The 23,665-nt window shown below is 34.6% G+C and overlaps 1 pseudogene; it reads right to left on the reverse strand.

Moving 5' to 3' along the window:
• Window positions 1-525: 525 nt before the first annotated feature.
• LOC132477418 (sperm-egg fusion protein Juno-like) lies at window positions 526-1,092 on the reverse strand (annotated as a pseudogene).
• Between the last annotated feature and the right edge of the window lie 22,573 nt (window positions 1,093-23,665).

The following is a 23,665-nucleotide window of genomic DNA, read 5'->3' on the forward strand; positions in this document are numbered from 1 at the left end:
GCATGTGGAATCTTCCCAGGACCAGGGATCAAACCCATGTCCCCTGCACTGGCAGGCAGATTCTTAACCACTGCACCACCAGGGAAGTCCCCTCCATTTTTTTAAGTAATTAATTTATTTACTTATTTTTGAGGTCAACTGCCATTTTATTGGAGGCACCATCATGGGACTAAAAGCCAGGGCTGTCACAATTATCTCAGCCATGGAAAGAGGTGGGTGTATACTAGATGAGAAAGGGCCTGGCACCCTATATCATAGCCCCACCATCCCTAAAAGCAGGAGGAGGTGGGTCACCCTGGCATCTCCAGCCTGGGCTGCTCCCAGAGAGGGAAAAGTAGAGCAGAGCAGTGGAGGGGGCCTAGAATTCAATGTGCAAGACTCTGGTATCAGCTCCAATAACCTTAATGTCCCACCAAAAACCCAGCCTGTGCCTTTTAAGGAAGGGCCTGAGGAAGGAAGCTGCTATGGCTCAGGCTGGCCCGTAGCTAGTGAGAGGGCAGGATTGTGTGGGAGAAGAAGAGGCTCTCAGGAAAGAAATGACAGGAACAGAGAGAAGACCATGAGAGGGTAGGAGAATTCCAAGAATGAGGCAGGAACAGCAAAGTGGCAGGCCAAGGCCTTTTGGGGTTGCCCTGAGCAAGTTCAAACCACTTCTGGAGACACTTCCACTGTTCCCATGCTCAGGGCTCGCCTTGAAGGAGTTGCTCCAAATCTTCTCACACAGGTCAGTGAGGGTGGGGAAGTAATGTGAGAAAGGGTAGCAAAGGGTCCTTGCAGGACAATGATTCTTCCTGGCTCCAGTCCCAGTCACCAATCCTGTTGGATTTGCAAGTGTACGTTGTGCAGCGTCATCCCACCACCGCTCATAATCCTTCCAGTATAGTGGCATGTCCGAAATTCCCTCTTCATGCTGGATCCAAGGCCCCAGGTTCAGGGAGTAACATAGAAGCAGACGCTCTTGGTAAAGTGCTTCTGGCAGCCTGGGTTCATCAATCTACAGTGAACCAAGCTGAGACTGTAGAGCCAGGACACATCCCGAAGTGCTTCCCAGCTAGTGTTGGCCATGCAGCAGGCATCCAAGGAGTAGATGTATGGAGGGAGAAGGAGAGGGAGAGAAAGAGGAGGAGGGAAGGAGAAGGGAAGGGGGAGGGGGAAAAGAAGGAAATCCTGTTTGTGTTTGATCTGGTGCAGGGTGCTCAGAGTTGCTCCTGGTCAATTCTACTTGACACCAATGCAACACTAAACAGAAATGCAAATACAAGCATTGAAAGTATATGGAAGTATTTTGTTTGTGAAACAGTTTTCTTGATGATGTAAAAACTCCTTATTTAGAGGACTTCCTCTTAACCCCAAGACAGAGTTACAAGGAAACAACACAGAACTGGAAAAAAAAATGTGTATGTCAATAGTTTCAGACATTTGAAATGAGGCAGTGCAAAACAGTGAATGTGAGAAAGGGGAAATAAAGTGAGCCCTAAAAGTGTCCCCACTAAATGCCTGAAGAGACTCCAGGCAATGGCAATAGTGGAACCCAGGCAGACCTGCCTGTCGCCCTGAGTTGAGAAGAAGGAACAGAGTCTGTGGAGAGCAAAACAACTAGAGTTTTTAGGGAATAAGACAGTTGAGAAGTAAGTTGTACTGAAAGAGAGCTTCAGAGATCTGAATACAATTTAGTACTGATCAACACATGGGTTTGAGTAAAATACCTGAGGTCAGGAAAAGAACCACCTGAAACAGGTTCAAAGAAAACTTTTTCTACAGAGCAATTAAGAATTTGTGTTCCACTAGCTAACGTGGAAAAATGTTGTAAATCATGGGGCATTGAGTAGAATACTCAGAAAGCTGTAGTTTCATTGGTGAAATAAAATTAGTCCAAATCTATAGACTTGCTCTAGCCTTATGTAAGGTTGAAACTACATGCAACTAACCCAATTGGACTGAAAACAACAAGAATATTTTTAGATATGTAAAAATATCTAGTGATCAACAAGGTAAAATTCAATGTGTCTGGCATTGCATCCAAAAATTACCAGGCAAGCAAAGGATGAATATGTGACCCCAAATCAGGAGAAAATAAATCAAAAGAGACCAGAAATGACACCAATAGAAACCATATGCTGAATATCACTATATATATACATATACACACACACGTATTGTTAGTTTACTTATTTTTATTTTTATATGGTTTGGCATATATACACATATATATGTGTGTGTATATATATATGTATATACACACAGATATATGCCATTGTTGCACTTGATTCTTTACATAAATTATCTCTATAGCAGCATGCCTGTTTAAAATGTCTTTTTCAATAATAAAATTTCAAATGCTAAGTCTCTCTTTTAAATCTACCATTTAAAAATAATATCTATTGTATTGGTTTTTAGACATCCTTTTTATTGAAGTATAGTTGATATATAATGTTATATTAGTTCAGGTGTTCAGCATAGTGATTCAGTATTTTTACAGATCATACTACACCATAGGTTATTACGAGATATTTTTATCTCCCTGTACCATGCAGTATATCCTTGTTGCTTATATATATTTTACATAGTATTTCATATTTTTTAATGCTATACCCCTAATTTGCCTCACCTCCTTCGGTTTACCCTTTGTTAACAAGTTTGTTTTATATACCTGTGAGTCTATTTATGTTTACATATACACTCATTTGTATTATTTTTTTATTTTTTTATTTTATTTTATTTTTTTTTGTTTTTGCGGTATGCGGGCCTCTCACTGTTGTGGCCTCCCCCGTTGCGGAGCACAGGCTCCGGACGCGCAGGCTCCGGACGCGCAGGCTCAGCGGCCATGGCTCACGGGCCCAGCCGCTCCGCGGCATATGGGATCCTCCCAGACCGGGGCACGAACCCGTATCCCCTGCATCGGCAGGCGGACTCTCAACCACTTGCGCCACCAGGGAGGCCCTGTATTATTTTTTTAGATTCCATATATAAGTGATATCATACAGTAATTGTCTTCCTCTGTCTGACATTTCACTTAGCCTAATATTCTAGGTCCATCCATGTTGCTGAAAATGACAAAATTTCATTCTTTTCTTCTGGCTGAGTAATATTCCTTTATATGTATATGGTTATAAACATATATATATATAATCACATCTTCTTATGCCAGTCCTTCATTGAGAGGGTACTTGGGTTGCTTCTATATCTTGGCTACTGTATTTAGACAGTGCTGCTATGAACACTGGAGAACATGTATTTTTTTGAGTTACTGTTTTCATTTTTCTCTGGATATATATCCAAGAGTGGAATTGCTGGATCATATCATAGTTAGATTTTTGTTTTTTTGAGGAAACTCCATACCGGTTTTCATAGTGGCTGCAACAATTTACATTCCCAACCATGGTGTACAAGTCTTCCCTTTTCTCCACATCCTCTCTAAAATTAGTTATTTGTAGACTTTTTGATGATAGCCATTCTGAAAGGTGTGAGGTGATATCTCATGTTGACTTGATTTGCATTTCTCTAATAATTAGTGATGTTGAGTATCTTTTCATGTGCCTGTTAGCCATCTGTATGTCTACCTTGGAAAATGGTTTATTCACTTCTGCCCATTTTTTGATTAGATTGGGGTTTTTTGATATTGATTTGTATGAGCTATTTGTATATTTTGGATATTGACCTCTTGTCAGTCACACCATTTGAAAATATTTTCTCCCATTCCATAGGTCGTCTTTTCATTTTGTCGATGGTTTCCTTTCTTATGCTTTTAAGTTTCATTAGTTGCCATTTGTTTATTTCTGTTTTTATTTCTTTTGCCTTAGGAGACTGACCCCCAAAAAATATTGCTATGATTTATGTCAAATGTTGTCTTCTGGAAGTTTATTGGTGTTATGTCTTATAGTTAGGTCTTTAAACTATTTTGAGTTTATTTTTGTATATGGGGTGAGGGAATGTTCTAATCTCATTGTTTTACATGTGGGTGTGCCACTTTCTGAGCACCACTTGTTGAAGAGACTTTCTTGTCTCCATTGTATATTCTTGCCTTCTTTGTCATAGATAAATTGACCATAGGTGCATGGGTTTATTTCTGGGTTCTCTATTCCATTCCACTGATCTATGATTCTGTTTTTGTGCCAGACCATGCTGTTTTGATTACTGTAGCTTTGTAGCATAATCTGAAGTCTTAGAGGGTTATACCTCTAGCTTTGTTCTATTTTCACAAGATTGCTTTGGCAATTTGGAATCTATTGTCATTCCATCTGAATTTTAGGATTATTTGTTCTAGTTTTGTGAAAAGTGTCATGGGTATTTTGATAGGGACTGAATTAAATATGTAGATTGCTTTGGATAATGTGGCCATTTAAAAAAACATGAACCCTTCTAATCCAAAGCATGGAGTATCTTTCCATTTCTTTGGATCTTCTTTAATTTCTTTCATTAATGTTTTATCATTTTTAGGGTGTAGGTTTTTCACCTCCTTAGTGAAGTTTATTCTTAGAATTGTATTCTTTTTGATGTAATTTTAAACAAGATTGCTTTCTTTTTAATTTTCTTTTTGTGATATTTCATTATTAGTAAATAAAAACACAAGAGATTTCTGTATATGAATCGTGTATCCTGAAACCTTCCTGAATTCGTTTATTATTTCTAATGGTTTTTGGGTGGAGACTTTAAGGTTCTCTATATAAAGTATCATGTCATCTGCATATCATGACACCTTTACTCCTTTCCTTCCAATTTGGTTATATTTTATTTATTTGTCTTGTCTGATTGCTGTGGCTAGGACTTCCAATACGATGCTAAATAGAAGTGGCGAGAGCGGGCATCCTTGTCTTTTACGTGAATTCTGCAGGAAGGTTTTCATTGTTTTACCATTGAGTATGATGTTAGCTGTGGGTTCGTTGTAAATTGCCTTTATTATGTTAAGATATATTCCCTCTATAACCAACTTGATGATAATTCTTATAAATAGATGTTGAATTTTTTCAAATGTTTTTCTACATCTATTGAGATTATCATGTGATTTTTATCCTTTGTTTTGTTAATGTGGTATATTATAATGATTGATTTGTGAATGTTGAACCATCCTTGTGACTCTGGAATAGATCCAAACTGATCATGGTGTATGTTCTTTATCAACAGGATATTGTTGTATTCAGTTTGCTAGTCTGTTAATCCTAAAATTGTTGAGGATTTTTGCATTTAAATTCATCAAAGATTGGCCTGTAATTTTCATTTTTTTTCAGTGTCCTTGCCTGGCTTTGGTAACAGGGTAATGGTGACCTCATAGAATGAATTTGGGAGTGTTCCCTCCTCTTCAATTTTTGGAATAGTTTGAGAAGGATAGGTATTAGTTCTTCTTTATATGTTTGGTAGAATTCTCCTCTGAAGCTGTCCAGTCTTGGACTTTTGTTTACTTGAATTTTTTTGTTTGTTTTTTTTTAAATTACAAATTGAATTTCACTTCTAGTAATTTGTTTGTTCAAATTGTCTATTTCTTCTTAAATCAGTATGTTTCCAGAAATTTATCCATTTCTTCTAAGTTGTCCAATTTGTTGTCATAGTCCATAGTATAATATATTAAAAAGTTGTTCATAGTATTCTCTTATAATTCATTCATAGTATTTGTTCATAAGTTGTTCATAGTACTGTCTTATGATTTTGGGTTGGTATCTCTGTGGTACCACTTGTTATTTCTTCTCTATCATTTCTTTTCTTGTTTATTTGGGACCTCTCTTTCTATCTTGTTGAACCTGGCTAAAGGTTTACTGATTTTCTTTATCATTTCAAGAAACAAGCTCTTGGTTTCTCTGATCTTTTCTATTTTTTTATTTCTATTTTATTTATTTCCTCTCTGATCTTTCTTATTTCCTTCTTTCTGGTGATGATGGACTTTATTTGTTCTTTTTCTAGTTCTTTTAGGTGGTAGTTTAGGTTGTTTATTTGAGATTTTTGTTGTTTCTTGAGTGAGACCTATATTGATATAAACTTTCCTCATAGAACTGCTTTAACTGTGTGCATATATATATGAGAAATTTGTTTCCATTTTCATTTGTCTTGAAGTATTTTCTGATTCCCTTTTTTTCTTTATTGATCTGTTATGCTTTATGACCTTGTTGTTTAGTCTCCATGTGTTTTTCCTTTTCCCATTTTTCTTTTTGAAGTTGATTTCTAGTTTCATACCTTTGTGGTAAAAAAAAAAAAAAAAGAAAAAAAAATGCTTCATGTAATTTCTATCCTGAATTTGTTGAGGCTTCTTTTGTGGTCTTGTATGTGTTCTGTCCTAGAGAATGTTCCATGTGCACTTTGTTGGACTTACGAACAATATGGAACTAAATGAACCTACTTTGGGAAAAGAACTTATTCATATATAGGAGAATTACTCTGTTTTCACAGAACACACAGTGTATTTTGAATTGTTTACATAAAAAGGACACATTAAATATTTTCTGCTTTCTTTAATGATTAACTTTCACAGTTAGCCTAATGTAGTTTACCTAAATTATTGAAACTAATCACATTCTTTCCCAAGTAACATATTTTTCTTCCATATGAAAGCTTCCATTTCATCTAACACATAACAATTGGTAAACTGTTCACAACTGACAATCTCATTCATAGGATAAATCCAACATTATCCACTTGAGAATACAGAACAGAAATGTGAGATATCTTCCCCTGTTCTCTTTCTGTTCTCATATAATTCACACAATCAACAATTATTTCTATGCAATATTTTTTCCTCCCTGTTTCCAGTCAAATTCTCATGGCCTCAGTTCAAAAACTTTTCATATTTAATATTAACCATAATAAATAATTTAATACTTAAATGATAAATAAATTAATACATATATTATTATAATAAAATAATAATACAATTACTATTAATTATATTATTAATGATATGTTATATAGTTATTTATATAATTGTCTAAACAGTTATATTATTACATAATATAATTATATATAGTATACAAAATTATATTATATTTTAATATAATAAAAATTATGTACAATATATTATATAATATTTTTAAATATATATAATATACATCATCATAATATAATATATAGTATATTATGTTATACATAATGTAATATATACTATGTTATATAATACAAATATGTTTTAATATGACAATATAATATTAAATATGATATAATATGATAATATAATATAACAATATAATATATATATAATATTTAATTATACATATTATATATTAATATTTCATATAAAATATTAGTCAGTGTTAATATGGTTAATATATTAAATATATTATATTAATTATATAATATATATGACATATATAATAGACACATTATATATTATATACATATTATATATAATGTATATGATATAGTATATTATCACAATATAGTTATATATTATATACATTATATATTATATCATTAAAATATTTACCAGATATATAATATATATATATTTTTGGGAGGTGAAGTAGAAAAGAGTAGCTTTATTGATTTGCCAGGCAAAGGGGGACACTACAGGCTCCTGTCTTGAATAGCTATGTGTCACCAAGATATATAATATATTATATATAATCATATACCATATATTACCATATATTATATGTTATAATATTGTAATATAATGCAAACTATATTGTAGTAAATAAGATATAGTATATATTATTTATTTATGTATATAATATATATAATGTGATTATACTATATATAGATATAATGTAATTATAATATATAATTAAATATAATATAAGTATAGTATATATAAAATATAATGTATATATTAAAGTATAAAATATATATTTTACTACAATATATGTGATACAATAATAATATAAAATAATATAATTATATTACTGTATATTATATTACATATTATGCTCTATAATATAAATAATGTCTTATGATTCTAATATAAGATATATATTATATATCATATTATGTATCATATGATATAAAACATAGGTTACTTATTTTATTATCATATAATATGTAATATACAATATATATTACTTATGCAATATAATTATTGTATATACAACATGTAAAATATGTGTTATATATTGTATAAATTATTTATATACTCTATAAAATATATACTATTAATACTATATACTATTATATTAATGTCATATTATAATAATATTGTAATAATATATACAATAAATATTACATGTAATATATATTATATATCATATTTTTATTATATATTATATATACAATAATATGTATTTTATATAATACACTATATAAAAATTATAATATAAAATACAGTATTATTTATATTTTGTATATATTATAGTGTTGTGTATTTATATTATATATAGTATAATATAGTATATATAAACATGGGTATATAGTATATGTATATTCATATGCAGTATATACCTATATATATATAGTATAATATATTATATATATTATGTATAATATTATATATATACAAAACTATATTTACTATATATATAGTATATATAAACTCTCTATATAGTATATATATTAACTGTATATAAATGATATATAATATATCACATATATAACATATATATTATATTATATATAAAATAATTATATAATGATAATATATTATATATAATTTAATTATATGCTTATAGGTTTATATACAGCACTATATATAAAATATGTAATATTCCATAGGCCTATTATACATACATACTACTATACATATAATTATTATATATAATTTTAACATATAATTAATATTAATTATATATTTTACATAATATATTTATATTATCTATATTAATAATGTGCATTATATTATTATTTTTATTTATTTATTTTTTGTGTGGTCCATGGGACTCTCACTGTTGTGGCCTCTCCCATTGCAGAGCACAGGCTCCGGACGCGCAGACTCAGTGGCCAAGGCTAATGGGCCCAGCTGCTCCGCGGCATGTGGGATCTTTCTGGACTGGGGCACAAACCCGTGTCCCCTGCATCAGCAGGTGGTTTCTCAACCACTGCTCCACCAGGGAAGCCCCTACAATATATTATTAATACAGTTGATATATAATATCTTATAAAAACTTTTCACATAATATATAATAAAATATAAAATATTTATTATTTATATTGTATATAATATACTATACTATATTTTCATTTATTATACATTATGAAAATATATATCATATATTGCAAATATAACATATTGTATTGTAAATATTATATATGTTAAAATGATATAAATTATACTTCATAATATAATATATAATATCATGATATATTATATTGTATATTATTAATACAACTATATAATATAGTATTAATATCATATATACAGTTATATAATTATATTGTTATTTATGTAAAGTATAACTGTTATAATTATATCATAATATGTTCTATACATGGTTTTTTTTTTTTGTGGTACATGGGCTTCTCACTGTCATGGCCTCTCTCGTTGTGGAGCACAGGCTCTGGATGCACAGGCTCAGTGGCCATGGCTCACAGGCCCAGCTGCTCTGCGGCATGTGGGATCTTCCTGGATCGGGGCACGAAACTGCATCCCCCGCATCTGCATGCAGACTCCCAACCACTGTGCCACCAGGGAAGCCCCATGATTTATTTTTAATATTTAATTTATGAAAGCAATGTAATAATATAATTATGATTATAATTATATTACATTATATATTACATAATCTATTATACAAAATAGTACCCTTAAATTGCTGAATGGAAACTAATTAATCCAGAATTCAGTATTTTCTATTTCTATTTACCTCAAAAAATATATATTTTATATATAATGTATATAATATATATAAAATATGTTATATATTATATATTTATATTATATATTATATTGTATTATATTTAATATATAACATATATGTGTATATATATTATACAATATATTATATTGTATTATTTAATATTCATTATACATTATAATACATATATAAGGTATAGTGTATAATATACATATATGTCATATACACCATGTATACCTTTTACAATACACATATATATCATATATATCTTATATAATATATATGATATAGTTCAATATACTGTATTCTATATTACCTTAGTAATTTTATGATATATAATATTATTATTAATGCAATACTGTAATTATGTAATTCTTTTTATAATAATTTTATTATATTATTATATAATAATAGATTAATTACATGTCTATTTATTCATTCTTTCAATTATTCAACAAATATTTCTTGAACTCCTGCTATGTACCCGTCTCTGATGCAGCTACTGAATATATAGCAGTTGGTTGACCTGAAGGAAGCTGCTCTCATGCAATTACGTTCTAATGGAGGAATACTGTAAGTTTTACCTAATATGTAAGTAAATATACTATTATGCTACAAATATTACCAAAAAAAGTAAAATTAAATAATAGATGAGAGCATGGAAGGCAAGAACTACTTTGATATTTTAGATGGGTAATAAGGGAAGACTTTTCTGAATAAAAGTCTTAAATGGATACTTGAGTGATGTTAAAGAGAAGAGTGATGTTAAAGAGAAGAGGGATGAGGAAATATGTGTGTATGAATATTCTTTCTAACAGGAATTATAAAGGGGAAAATCATGTAAAGTTTGAACCATAATTTTATAACTTGTGTTGCTGAAGTGCACTGCAAGAGTGAGAAAACACTCTAAATGAGGCTCAAGAGATAGTCAGGAGCCTGATATAAGACATTGTAGGTTATGGTAAATATTTGAATTTTATTCTATAGCTATAGGAATAGTGCAGTGAGTAGTAAAAGCCTACCATCTGATTTACAGTTTCAAATTATAACTCCTACAGCTGCTCAGAGCATACAATTTTCAGAAAGCAAAAATGGCAGAGAGACGATTGGATTTAGGATAAATTTTGGAAGTAGAATCAGTAGGACTTGCAGAGGAAATGGAATGTAAGATAAAAATAAAGGATACTGATGTTCTTAGTCTAATATACTGGTGAATTATATTACTATTAATTAGTTCAGAAAAAAAGTTGTCAATACCATTATTTTTACAGATTCAGAGTAAATAATGTAAACACAATAAAACAAAGATATTCTCACATATTCATTTATTGTGATCAACTTCTAATTTCAGGGGTTATCTATAAAAATCATAAAACCATGAGACCAAGGAGCAACTAAAAATGCTCTAAGAAAATTATACTTGAAGAGTATAATCTGGAATCCAAATTATAACGTAGCTAGAAATTTTGGAGTGGATATACCTTCTATAATTCTCTAACCATCTCCAATGAAAGTACAATAATAAATGCATTTGTGAGAAGAGCATCCGTATATTTGATAAATGCTACAGTGTTTATACTGTGGATGATGCTGCTATGGAAATGGGCTTCCTGATTTCAAGGAGGATGTGGTTCTGTGGTGGCATAGGCCCAGAATCAATACTTTATTCCCCAAAACAAAGAGAGTAAAGCTCCTTGATCGCCAGTAGAGGCTGGAATGGTAAAGAAAACATTTTGCTTGACAGAATTCTTTGATGGGGCTAACAGATGTTGAGGGAGTAGGACAAAAACATATAACTATGTTTGTAACGTCTTTAATATATGTATCATAAAAAATTCCAAGTTGTCCTGACTTGATCCTCAAGGTATACAAAATGGCTTTGTGGGGCTAACTTCCTATCATGAAATGAATACAAACCATTCCACCATACCACTGGCACAATCAGCAACATTACATTATCACACAATCAGCAATTACCTATAGTTATAGGTGATTCCAAATACGGTTTCTCATGTTCTGAAAACATAAAAAAAGGTTCCATAAACAAATGATTCAGAATTCCATTGGCCTACTTCTGCTATATTTCCATTATATCTTCAGCACAGAACAACATGGAGTGCTCTTTGTGGAAGATGACCAAGCAAGGGAAAACTTTATAGCAAATGAGTGCATAATATGCTAACACAAATCAGAATTTCAGAATTGGATTGCTCTGGAGTTACTGAGCCAGACTCAGAAGTGTTCCTGAAAGACTGTTGAAAAGATAAATTCTCCCCATTAAAAGAGAGGCAACATGAGGATAAATTCTACTTTAATATATGGAAAGTGGCTAATGATATCATCAGCTAGTAAGCTATTTTAAAGGACCAGAGTTGAAGGATATTTGATAATAAAATTTGGGGAAAATGCAGATTAAAGAACTCAGAATGAGACCAAGATATAAAAATATTAGTGCCTCTCCAATGGCTCACTAAAGGATTCCTGCAGCAGAGGACTTAACTACAGGCAATCCTGCATGAGTGGGAAACTCTTTTCCTAACCTCCCCAATGCTTGTTCAATATTGAAATTAATGATAGTTTGGTATGGTATTTGGTGAGTTAAGGATGGGCTTAACACTTCTCAGTGATTTTCAGCTAGTATAAATGATAGTGGGTGAAATAGTTGTGAGCTAATTTGGAGCTTACATTTTAGCTGGAAACATAGACATTAAATATACAATTGTGCACTTAAAATTTCAAATAAAAAAGTGTTATGAAAGAAATTTGTAGCAGACTAAGGGTAAATTTTAATTCATCTTTCAAGCATCTCTTCTTCTGTTACCTCGTCATTCATTAGTCCTTAACTCTTGCTGTTTAACATGTATGTGTTGTCTTCCCCAAGCATTGCCACAAACCCATACATGCATAGGCACAATATTAACCAACCCAACTCTCTATTCACTTAGCATACCTTACATGTATGATTTACTACATTTACTTCATTACAGTGTACAGTGTACATCATTAGTGTACATCATTAGTGTACAGGAATGCCAGAGATTTCTGTGCATTAATTTTGTATCCTGCTACTTTACCAAATTCATTGATTAGCTCTAGTAGTTTTCTGGTAGCATCTTTAGGATAATCTATGTATAGTATCATGTCATCTGCAAACAGTGACAGCTTTACTTCTTCTTTTCCAATTTGGATTCCTTTCATTTCCTTTTTTTCTCTGATTGCTGTGGCTAAAACTTCCAAAACTAAGTTGAATAAGAGTGGTGAGAGTGGGCAGCCTTGTCTTGTTCCTGATCTTTGTGGAAATGGTTTCAGTTTTTCAACATTGAGGACGATGTTGGCTGTGGGTTTGTCATATATGGCCTTTATTATGTTGAGGAAAGTTCCCTCTATGCCTACATTCTGCAGGGTTTTTATCATAAATGCGTGTTGAATTGTGTCAAAAGCTTTCTCTGCATCTATTGAGATGATCATATGGATTTTCTCCTTCAATTTGTTAATATGGTGTATCACATTGATTGATTTGCGTATATTGAAGTATCCTTGCATTCCTGGAATAAACCCCCCTTGATCATGGTGTATGATCCTTTTAATGTGCTGTTGGATTCTGTTTGCTAGTATTTTGTTGAGGATATTTGAATTTATGCTCATCAGTGATATTGGCCTGTAGTTTTCTTTCTTTGTGACATCCTTGCCTGGTTTTGGTATCAAGGTGATGGTGGCCTCGTAGAATGAGTTTGGGAGTGCTCCTCACTCTGCTATATTTTGGAAGAGTTTGAGAAGGATAGGTGTTAGCTCTTCTCTAAATGTTTGATAGAATTCGCCTGTGAAGCCATCTGGTCATGGGCTTTTGTTTGTTGGGAGATTTTTAATCACAGTTTCAATTTCAGTGCTTGTGATTGGTCTATTCATATTTTCTATTTCTTCCTGATTCAGTCTTGGCAGGTTGTGCATTTCTAAGATTTTGTCCGTTTCTTCTAGGTTGTCCATTTTATTGGCATAGAGTTGCTTGTAGTAATCTCTCATGATCTTTTGTATTTCTGCAGTGTCAGTTGTTACTTCTCCTTTTTCATTTCTAATTCTATTGATTTGAGTCTTCTCCCTTTTTTTCTTGATGAGTCTGGCTAATGGTTTGTCTATTTTGTTTATCTTCTCAAAGAACCAGCTTTTAGTTTTATTGATCTTTGTTATCATTTCCTTCATTTTTTTTTCATTTATTTCTGATCTGATCTTTATGATTTCTCTCCTTCTGCTAACTTTGGGGTTTTTTTGTTCTTCTTTCTCTAATTGCTTTAGGTGCAGGGTCAGGTTGTTTATTCGAGATGTTTCCTGTGTCTTAAGGTGGGATTTTATTGCTATAAATTTCCCCCTTAGAACTGCTTTTGTTGCATCCCATAGGTTTTGGGGCGTCGTGTCTCCATTGTCATTTGTTTCTAGGTATTTTTAAATTTCCTCTTTGATTTCTTCAGTGATCACTTCGTTATTGAGCAGTATATTGTTTCGCCTCCATGTGTTTGTATTTTTTACAGCTCTTTTCCTGTAGTTGATGTCTAGTCTCATAGCATTGTGGTCGGAAAAGAAACTTGATACGATTTCAATTTTCTTAAATTTACCAAGGCTTGATTTGTGACCCAAGATATAATCTATCCTGGAGAATGTTCCATGAGCACTTGAGAAAAATGTGTATTCTGTTGTTTTTGGATGGAATGTCCTATAAATATCAATTAAGTCCATCTTGTTTAATGTATCATTTAAAGCTTGTGTTTCCTTATTTATTTTCATTTTGAATGATCTGTCCATTGGTGAACGTGGGGTGTTAAAGTCCCCTACTATGAGTGTGTTACTGTCGATTTCCCCTTTTATGGCTGTTAGTATTTGCCTTATGTATTGAGGTGCTCCTATGTTGGGTGCATACATATTTACAATTGTTATATCTTCTTCTTGGATCGATCCCTTTATCATTATGTAGTGTCCTTCTTTGTCTCTTCTAATAGTCTTTATTTTAAAGTCTATTTTGTCTGATATAAGAATTGCTACTCCAGCTTTCCTTTGATTTCCATATGCATGGAATATCTTTTCCCATCCCCTTACTTTCAATCTGTATGTGTCTCTAGGTCTGAAGTGGGTCTCTTGTAGACAGCATATATATGGGTTTTGTTTTTGTATCCATTCAGCCAATCTGTGTGTTTTGGTGGGAGCATTTAGTCCATTTACATTTAAGGTAATTATTGATATGTATGTTCTTATTCCCATTTCCTTAATTGCTTTGGGTTCATTATTGTAGGTATATTCCTTCTGTTGTGTTTCTTGCCTAGAGAATTTCCCTTAGCATTTGTTGTAAAGCTGGTTTGGTGGTGCTGAACTCTCTCAGCTTTTGCTTGTCTGTAAACGTTTTAATTTCTCCATCAAATCTGAATGAGATCCTTGCTGGGTAGAGTAATCTTGGTTGCAGGTTTCTCTCCTTCATCACTTTAATTATGTCCTGCCACTCCCTTCTGGCTTGTAGAGTTTCTGCTGAGAGATCAGCTGTTAACCTGATGACGATTCCCTTGTGTGTTATTTGTTGTTTTTCCCATGCTGCTTTTAATATGATTTCTTTGTGTTTAATTTCTTACAGTTTGATTAATATGTGTCTTGGCGTATTTCTCCTTGGATTTATTCTGTATGGGACTCTGTGTGCCTCCTGGACTTGATTAACTATTTCCTTTCCCATATTAGGGAAGTTTTCAACTATAATTGCTTCAAATATTTTCTCAGGCCCTTTCTTTTTATCTTCTTCTTCTGGAACCCCTATAATTCGAATGTTGGTGTGTTTAATGTCCCAGAGGTCTCTGAGACTGTCCTCTCTTCTTTTCATTCTTTTTTCTTTATTTTGCTCTGCATCAGTTATTTCCACTATTTTATCTTCCACCTCACTTATCCGTTCTTCTGCCTCAGTTATTCTGCTATTGATCCCATTTAGAGTATTTTTCATTTCATTTATTGTGTTTTTAATTGATGCTTGATTCATCTTTAGTTCTTCTAGGTCCTTGTTAACTGTTTCTTGCATTTTGTCGATTCTATTTCCAAGATTTTGGATCTTGAAAATAGAATCTTGGATCATCTTTACTATCATTATTCTGAATTCTTTTTCAGGTAGACTGCCTATTACCTCTTCATTTGTTAGGTCTGGTAGGTTTTTTTCTTGCTCCTTCACCTGCTGTGTGTTTTTCTGTCTTCTCATTTTGCTTATGTTACTGTGTTTGGGGTCTCCTTTTTGCAGGCTGCAAATCCGTAGTTCCCGTTGTTTTTGGTGTCTGTCCCCAGTGGCTAAGATTGTTTCAGTAGGTTGTGCAGGCTTCCTGGTGGGAGGGGACTAGTGTCTGTGTTCTGGTGGTTGAGGCTCGATCTTGTCTTTCTGGTGGACAGGTCCACGTCTGGTGGTGTGTTTTGCGGTGCCTGTGGCCTTATTATGTTTTGAGCCTGTCTCTCTGCTAATGGGTGGAGTTGTGCTCCTGTCTTGCTAGTTGTTTGGAATAGGGTGACCAGCACTGTAGCTTGCTGGTTGTTGACGGAAGCTGGGTGCTGGTGTTGAGATGGAGATCTCTGGGAGATTTTCCCGCTTGATATTATGTGGAGCTGGGAGGTCTCTTGTGGACCCATGTCCTGAAGTTGGCTCTCCCACTTCAGAGGCACAACACTGAATCCTGGCTGCAGCACCAAGAGCCTTTCATCTACACGGCTCAGAATAAAAGGGAGAAAAAGTAGAAATAAAGTATTAGTAGAAGAAAGAAAGAGAGAGAGAAAGAAAGGAAGAAGGAAGGAAGGAAGAAAGAAAGAAAGAAAGACAGGAGGGAGGGAGGGATGAAGGAAAGAAAGAAAGAAAGTAAGGGGCCGAGGGAGGGAGTGAGGAAGGGAAGGTAGGAAAAAAAAAGAAAGAAGATAAAGTAAAATAGAATAAAGTATAAAATATAGTAGCATTATTAAAAATATAAAAGTAATTATTGAAAAAAAATCGGATGGATAGAACCCTGGGACCTATGCTGGAAGCAAAGCTATATGGAGAGAATCTCACACAGAAGCATACACATACACATTCACAAAAAAGAGCAGGGGGAAAAAAATTGAACATCTTGCTCTCAAAGTCCACCTCCTCAATTTGGGATAATCTGTTTTAAAAAGTGGAAAAGGGGGAAAAGTCTGAAATCTTGCTCTCAAAGTCCACCTCCTTAATTTGGGATGATTCGTTGTAAAAAGAGGAAAAGGGGAAAAAATCTTAAATCTTGTCCTCAAAGTCCACCTCCTCAATTTGGGATGATTCGCTGTCCATTCATGCACTCCACAGATGCAGGACACATCAAGCGGACCGTGGAGTTTTAATCTGCTGCCTCCGAGGCTGCACAGAGAGATTTCCCTGTCTCTGCTCTGCTCTCACAGCTCCCGGGTCTCAGCCTTGGACCTGGCCCCACCTCTGCGCGTAGGTCACTGGAAGGCATCCGTTCTTAGCTCAGACAGGACTGGTTTAAAGGAGCCGCTGATTCGGGGGCTCTGGCTCACTCAGGCTGAGGGGAGGGAGGGGCATGTAGTGCGCGGCGGGCCTGTGGTGGCAGAGGCTGGCATGACATTGCACCAGCTCAAGGTACTCCATGCGCTTTCCTGGGGAAGCCGTCCCTGGGTCCCGGGATCCTGGCAGTGGTGGGCTGCACAGGCTCCCTGGAAGGGGGGTGGACAGTGACCTGTGCTCACACACAGACCTTGTGGCAGCAGCAGCTGCAGCCCCAGTGTCCCACGCCCATCTCCAGGGTCCACGCCTTTTGCCGTGGCTTGCGCCCATCTCTGGAGCTTCTTTAAGCAGCGCTCTTAATGCCCTCTCCTCGCACACCAGGAAACAAAAGGGAAGAAAAAGTCTTTTGCCTCTTCGTCAGCTCCAGACTTTTTCCCTGGACTCCCTCCGGGCTAGCCTTGGTGCACTAACCCCTTCAGGCTCTCTTCCCGCCGCCAGCCCCAGTCCTCTCTAAAATTTATGGTTTTTAATGTTTCTACTTTATATTTTTATTCAGCTTAACAGTTCTCATTTTGGGAACATTTTACTTTTAAATGTATAAAATAAATATTTCAATATAAAACTAACTTAATACTGACTTTGATACCAGTATGTTTTGTTCATCTTATTATAGACCACTTATGACACTAAAGAATATTTTCAAACCAAAATTGAAAAAAAATAAAATTTTTAAAAAGTAAACATTTTAAGAAATTTTGAGCATCAGGTTCTTTTTAAAAGAAAAAAAAAATCGTTTTTCAAAGATGTATTTTTCTCTAAAGAGAAGTGAACATCATTTCCAAAGTACCAACTTCCTTGTAAGACAAATTTGCAGGAAGCTGTTTTTACCATGGTGACAAAATCTAGATGCAGATTACTTCATCAGAAGAAGGCAATTTTTCATAAACAGTTGAGCTCAGAACACTCAGAGTATGTTACATTGAATTTGTGATACAAAACTACTTTTACAGATATTTGGGAGTGTTTGTGTTCTTACTCAAAGCTTCAGAAGTTTGAGAACTAACTACACTGATAAATAATCTTTAGGCCAGGCACCTGTAACTTTCATAATGAGGAAGTTATCATTTTATATATATATATATATATATATATATATATATATATATATATATATATATATATATATATATATATACAATGTATGTATGTATTTAGGAATTCATGAGTTAAGATTAATTTCAAAGAGTGTACTGGTTTTAAAAAAGGTAGTTAAATTAATATTAAAAATGGTAAAATGCAGGGCCACTTAATCTGTGTGGCCCTGTTTCATTTCTGTCTTCTGGTGACACTATGTGATGCAGCCAACAATGACCTCCAAGTTCCTACATATTGTTAAAAAACAAAATTCTACTGAGTAAATTTAAAGAACTAACTGGCTTTATTCAGTGATTCATGAATTGGGCAACATCCTATCTAGCAAGTAGAAAGGAGCTCAGAAGAGCTCTACAAAATGAAAGACTTTTACAGGCATAAAGGGGTGGGAAAGGGAAGTTTCTAGGAAAAAGTGGATTGTTTCAGGCAAGGTCACTTCTCTGGGGGACAGAAGGAGTCTATTGGGTGGATTACCTCACTAGTGCTGACTGGGTCATTCCAGGTTGTTTGGTTAGAGGTTACATTTCTGGGAGAGGCAGAAAATGCAATTAGGTTAGGTATTCTTGGTTTGCTGATGAAGAGCTTAGGACAAGTGACTTCATTTTGAGGCTGTTGTCTCTTTTTCAACAGTTTCCCCCTTTTGATTAGACTGTCAGCCTACCCAAGATGTGATCTAAATTTAAGGCATTACTACTACTCTCAGCTACCATTCTGTAGTTCTCACAGCTTTTACTGACCTTCTGTGTAATAATCACAGCTCATGATTTTATTTTATTTTATTTTTTCTGAATTTCTTTGGTTTCACAGGTCATGACTTCAGGGTCACAATTTTTTAGTTGGTCATTTTATTCACTCTTTTTGGCATGTCAGTCTAGAGAGATTATTTGCTTGGTGAGTAGTGGCTGCAAACATGCATTTAAACCTTTTGAGATAGTACAGTGCACTGGGGAGACTACTATGACTATTATAAGCAGGATAACTCCCAATGTTTGGAGTGCACTTCAGAACCATGGTTCTCAAGACCAAAACCAATCAAAATAAAATAACTTAAAGAAAGACCCTTTTGAAGGAGCCACTTTTTTAAGCCAAGTGGCTTGCTCAGTGATGTTATGTAACAGTTTCAACTTCCCCAGAAGTGTTAATCCACGTGCAGCAGGTGATGTTGGCCACAACACAGACACTTCCTCACTCAGCCAAAAGCTAATCCAGGGCTATACTATTATCAAGAACAACTTTGGCCAGAGAGTCTAAGGATTTTATTGGGCAGCTATTGCTTTAGTAGCAGATTCTGCAATATTTTCAAAAGTTAAGGAGAGGTTCCTGATCATAGCTTCATTTACATTTACTTATAACCAGGGAAGTAGGGTCCTGACAAAAGAAATGAATACTGAACTATGAATGTGTTGTTGTAGGTCCTTTCTAAATCAGTGTAAATTCAGAGGAGTTGACCGATGAGTTGTCTCAATTCATCTGTGAATAGTTAGGGACACAGTTAGGTAACCTAAGAGTCATTGCCTGTGTACCAGTCATCTAGGCTTTCATAGGCTCAAGGAGAATGCTAAGCACCACAGACAAAGGTAAACCCTGTTGAGGTACAAACCATCCTTGTTAAGATGAATCTGTTAGTGGATTCATTTGCAGGGATTGTTACATTTTCCCATTCAAGCCAGGAGTCGCTTATGTTTTTATTGAATTTGGGGAGTAAATCTCCTATCCTGAAATAAAGAATACCATGCAAAGATGGGTGCTGCTGGTGAGATCTTAGAGGTGCAAATACACTAAGATTTACACAGGTATTTGTGTCTAATTGGGCAAGTACAGTTATAATCAAAGAAAGGTTAAAAAAAAAGGCACTGGATGTTCTGACTGTAAAAGTTGATTTTGGTAAGAGACTGCTAGAGAAGGTTGACTGAGTTTGTGTTGAAATTGGGAATAGAAGAGAAATTGGTCAAAGGGAGTATCAGGTAGTCACTAGTATTATGGATAGATCAGAATCTCTGATGATAAATCCAGCAGTCTGAAAAGTTACCCTCATTAAAAATGGCCTGGGGGATATGGATGATGGCATTATCTTCCCAGGTCAATGCCAAAGTAAAGGAAATAAAGAAAAGAAAAAGTGGTTTCATGTTTAAAGTGTGAGGTCTCAATCACGTGTGTTGGGTGGAAGCAGTGTACATTAATGTCAGCTATTTCTTTTCCTCCTCAATTTTACTTGAAGGTTTCCAGCATCTTTACAGGACTAGATGTCAGCTGGAGAGTTCTTTAGCTGTGAGATGTATACACAAGGCTCAATGCCTTCTAGTTTTTCAGCAGTGTCAGTGGTTGGGAGCACTTTGTAAGGTCCATCTCAATGCGGTTCATGCGCTGTCTTCCTCTGATGACATTTCCAGAATACCCAGTCACCAGGCTCCAGACTGTGGCCAAAAGGATCCTTTGAAGTGGGATTCAGGAAAGTTTCTTTAACCTGATGATGATAGTCTTTGGCATAAGACATTAAAGAATTACAGTAATTAGCCATACTAGTATGAGATAACAAGGGATCGGCAGAAAGCTGATTATCAATAGACATTGGTCTACAGGTGACTATCTCATATGGGAGTGAGTTTATGTTTCCCAAAGACGGTACTGTGGACAGTCAGCAAGACCAGAGGCAATACCTTGGACCAACAGTGTCAAATAGTTTCACCAAGTTTAGAGATTTTAAGCTTAAGTATCCCGTTTGTTCTTTTAACCTTGCCTGATGATTGAGGGTGATAGGGACAGTGATAATTCCAAGAAGTTTGGAAAGTTTTTGTTAAGACTTATGTGATTTGCCCAATGAAGTGAGTGCCTTGATCACTGGTGATTGTGGAAGGTGGAAAACACATTTTCCAATGATTTCTTTGCCACCATGAGAGCATCAGCTTTGTGGCAGGGGAAGGCTTCAACCTACCCAGAAAACATATATACAGTAAGAAGAATACATTGTTAACCCATACTAGGTGGTAGTTGAATGAAGTGTAGCTGCAGGTGCTGGCAAGGTCCAGAGAGAAGAGTTTTGAGGCCTCTGGGAACAAAAAGTTTTTCTAGGATCATGGACCAGATAAATCAGACATTGGTGGTAAACTCTTTTTGCAATTTCATAGATGTCTCCCTACCAATGTTTCTTCATAGTTTGAGCCATCTTAAATGCACTATGGTGGGTGAAGAAATGTAAAACTGATAAAAGACATTTGCCAGGGAGTTGGGAAGAACAAAACAGCTAATTGGGTTTACCATAGCCTTGACTGTTCATTGAATTTACAACTGTTGTTTACCCATCCTAATTTCTCTGATTCAGAAGCAGACTGTTGCCATGTTGCAAATACATAAGGATGGCAAAAGTCTTGGAACAAGGAGTCATTTTTGCAGAAGCAGAATAGACTTCTTCTTCATGGGCCACAACCTGTATAGATATCCTTACTGTTGCCTTTGCAAGAAAGTCAGCAAGACCATTTCCCTGATACTTAGGTTTAATCTTTTTAGAGTGTTCCTCAATTTTGATGACAGGAATTTCAGAATGTAAGAGAATAGCAGTAAGAGGGTTGTCTACTTGCTCATTTTTTATTGGGGTCGCAATGAATGTAAGCAAAACCCCTTGGTTTCTATAACATCTCAAAATCATGGATGAACCAAAGGCATACAGCCTATCTGTATAAGTATTAACAATTTGTCATTTTGTTAACTGGCATGCTCTTGTAAGGACATGGAACTCTGTTTGTTGGGCTGATTTAGCTTGTGGGAGATTGCCCCTCTCAAGTAGTTCATATTGGGTAGTAACAGTACAGCCAACTTGGAAATTTCCTTTTTTGTCTTTACAATGTGACCCATCAACAAACAAAATAAGATCGAGATTAGTTAAATGGTGTCTTGTAAATTAGGACACAGTGACACAAAATGGGACTTTATTACCTTACAGCCATGGGGCTCACCTTGGTCAGGCAGGGGTATTAATGAAGCAGGTTTAAGGATATTGCAGCTTTTAAAATGCAAATTATCTTGTGAAAGCAGAAGTGTCTCATAGGAGGTTAGTCAGCTTGCAGGGAAATGTTGAGGCAATTCAGAATTAAAGAGACTTTGGACAGTGCTCAGAGTTTGTGAAAAAGCATCATTTCCTAGTGTTATATCTGCTGAAGCTACTACTAACTTTACAGCAGTAGTTATAGCCCTAAGGCAGATAGAATAATCATGAGCAACTGTATCAAGCTGTATGCTATAATAGGCAATAGGCCAATGTTTATTACCATGTTTTTGCATAAACATTCCCAGGTCTTGGCTATCTTTTTCATGCACAAATAAGGTAAAATTTTTTGAATAGTTAGGTAGTCCTAAGGCTGATGGTTCTTGCAGGGCTTGTTTTAGTCCTGCAAAGGTCAGCTCATGTTTATTTCCTCAAGGAAGGGGCTCAGAGACTGAAATTTCATAGAGTGAAATTCTAAGTTCATAAGTGGGGAAACTATTTAGAGAAAAAATTGGAACATATACTCTCCAATAACCAGCCACACCTACGAATCCATGAAGCTGTCACTTACTTGTGAGCTTAAGAAGTTCTTGGATAAGCTTAATTCTTTTTGGAGATAGCTGGATTCCGTCAGCATTTAGATTATGGCCTACATAGTGAACAGTGTCTAGAGATCATTGTAATTTTTCCTTAGAGACTTTATGTTCATCTTCAGCTAATTGTTGCTGCAAATAAACATAATTTTTTTATGGATGGCTCTTTGGTAACCAGAGCACATATTTTATTTAATTAATTTATTTATTTATTTATTTATTTATTTATTTATTTTTACACCTTTATTGGAGTATAATTGCTTTACAATGGTGTGTTAGTTTCTGCTTTATAGAGCACATATTTTAAAAGGGTAGATATCCCAAGGAACTAGAGAGTGTTTAAATCTTGGTGGAGCATCTGGGAAAAATAAGGGGCTTCAATGAACCCTTACGGCATGACTGTCTAGGTACATTGTTAATCATTCCAAGCAAAGGCAAATAGATATTGGCTGTTGAGATATACAGGAATGTAGAAAAAGGCTGAACAGGGATCTGCAACAGTGAACCAATTTGAGTCTCGTGGAAATTGTGAGAAAAGATGCTTTTGCTTGGAACAACCAAGAAATGCGGAAAAACTATCTTGCTTATAGCCATCCTCAACCATTAGGTTTCCAGACCGGCAAGATCTGTGTGTTACAGGGGCTGGTGGCAAGAGTAATCAGCCCCTGGGTGTGAAGCCTTGTATGGCCTCAACCTTTAATGGCTACTGAGGCAATTTAGAAAGAGGTTTAGTTATCCTATCTGAATTTTTATAGGTTCT

The sequence above is a fragment of the Mesoplodon densirostris genome, chromosome 17 (assembly GCF_025265405.1).
Source record: "Mesoplodon densirostris isolate mMesDen1 chromosome 17, mMesDen1 primary haplotype, whole genome shotgun sequence".
In the NCBI taxonomy this organism is placed as follows: domain Eukaryota; kingdom Metazoa; phylum Chordata; class Mammalia; order Artiodactyla; family Ziphiidae; genus Mesoplodon; species Mesoplodon densirostris.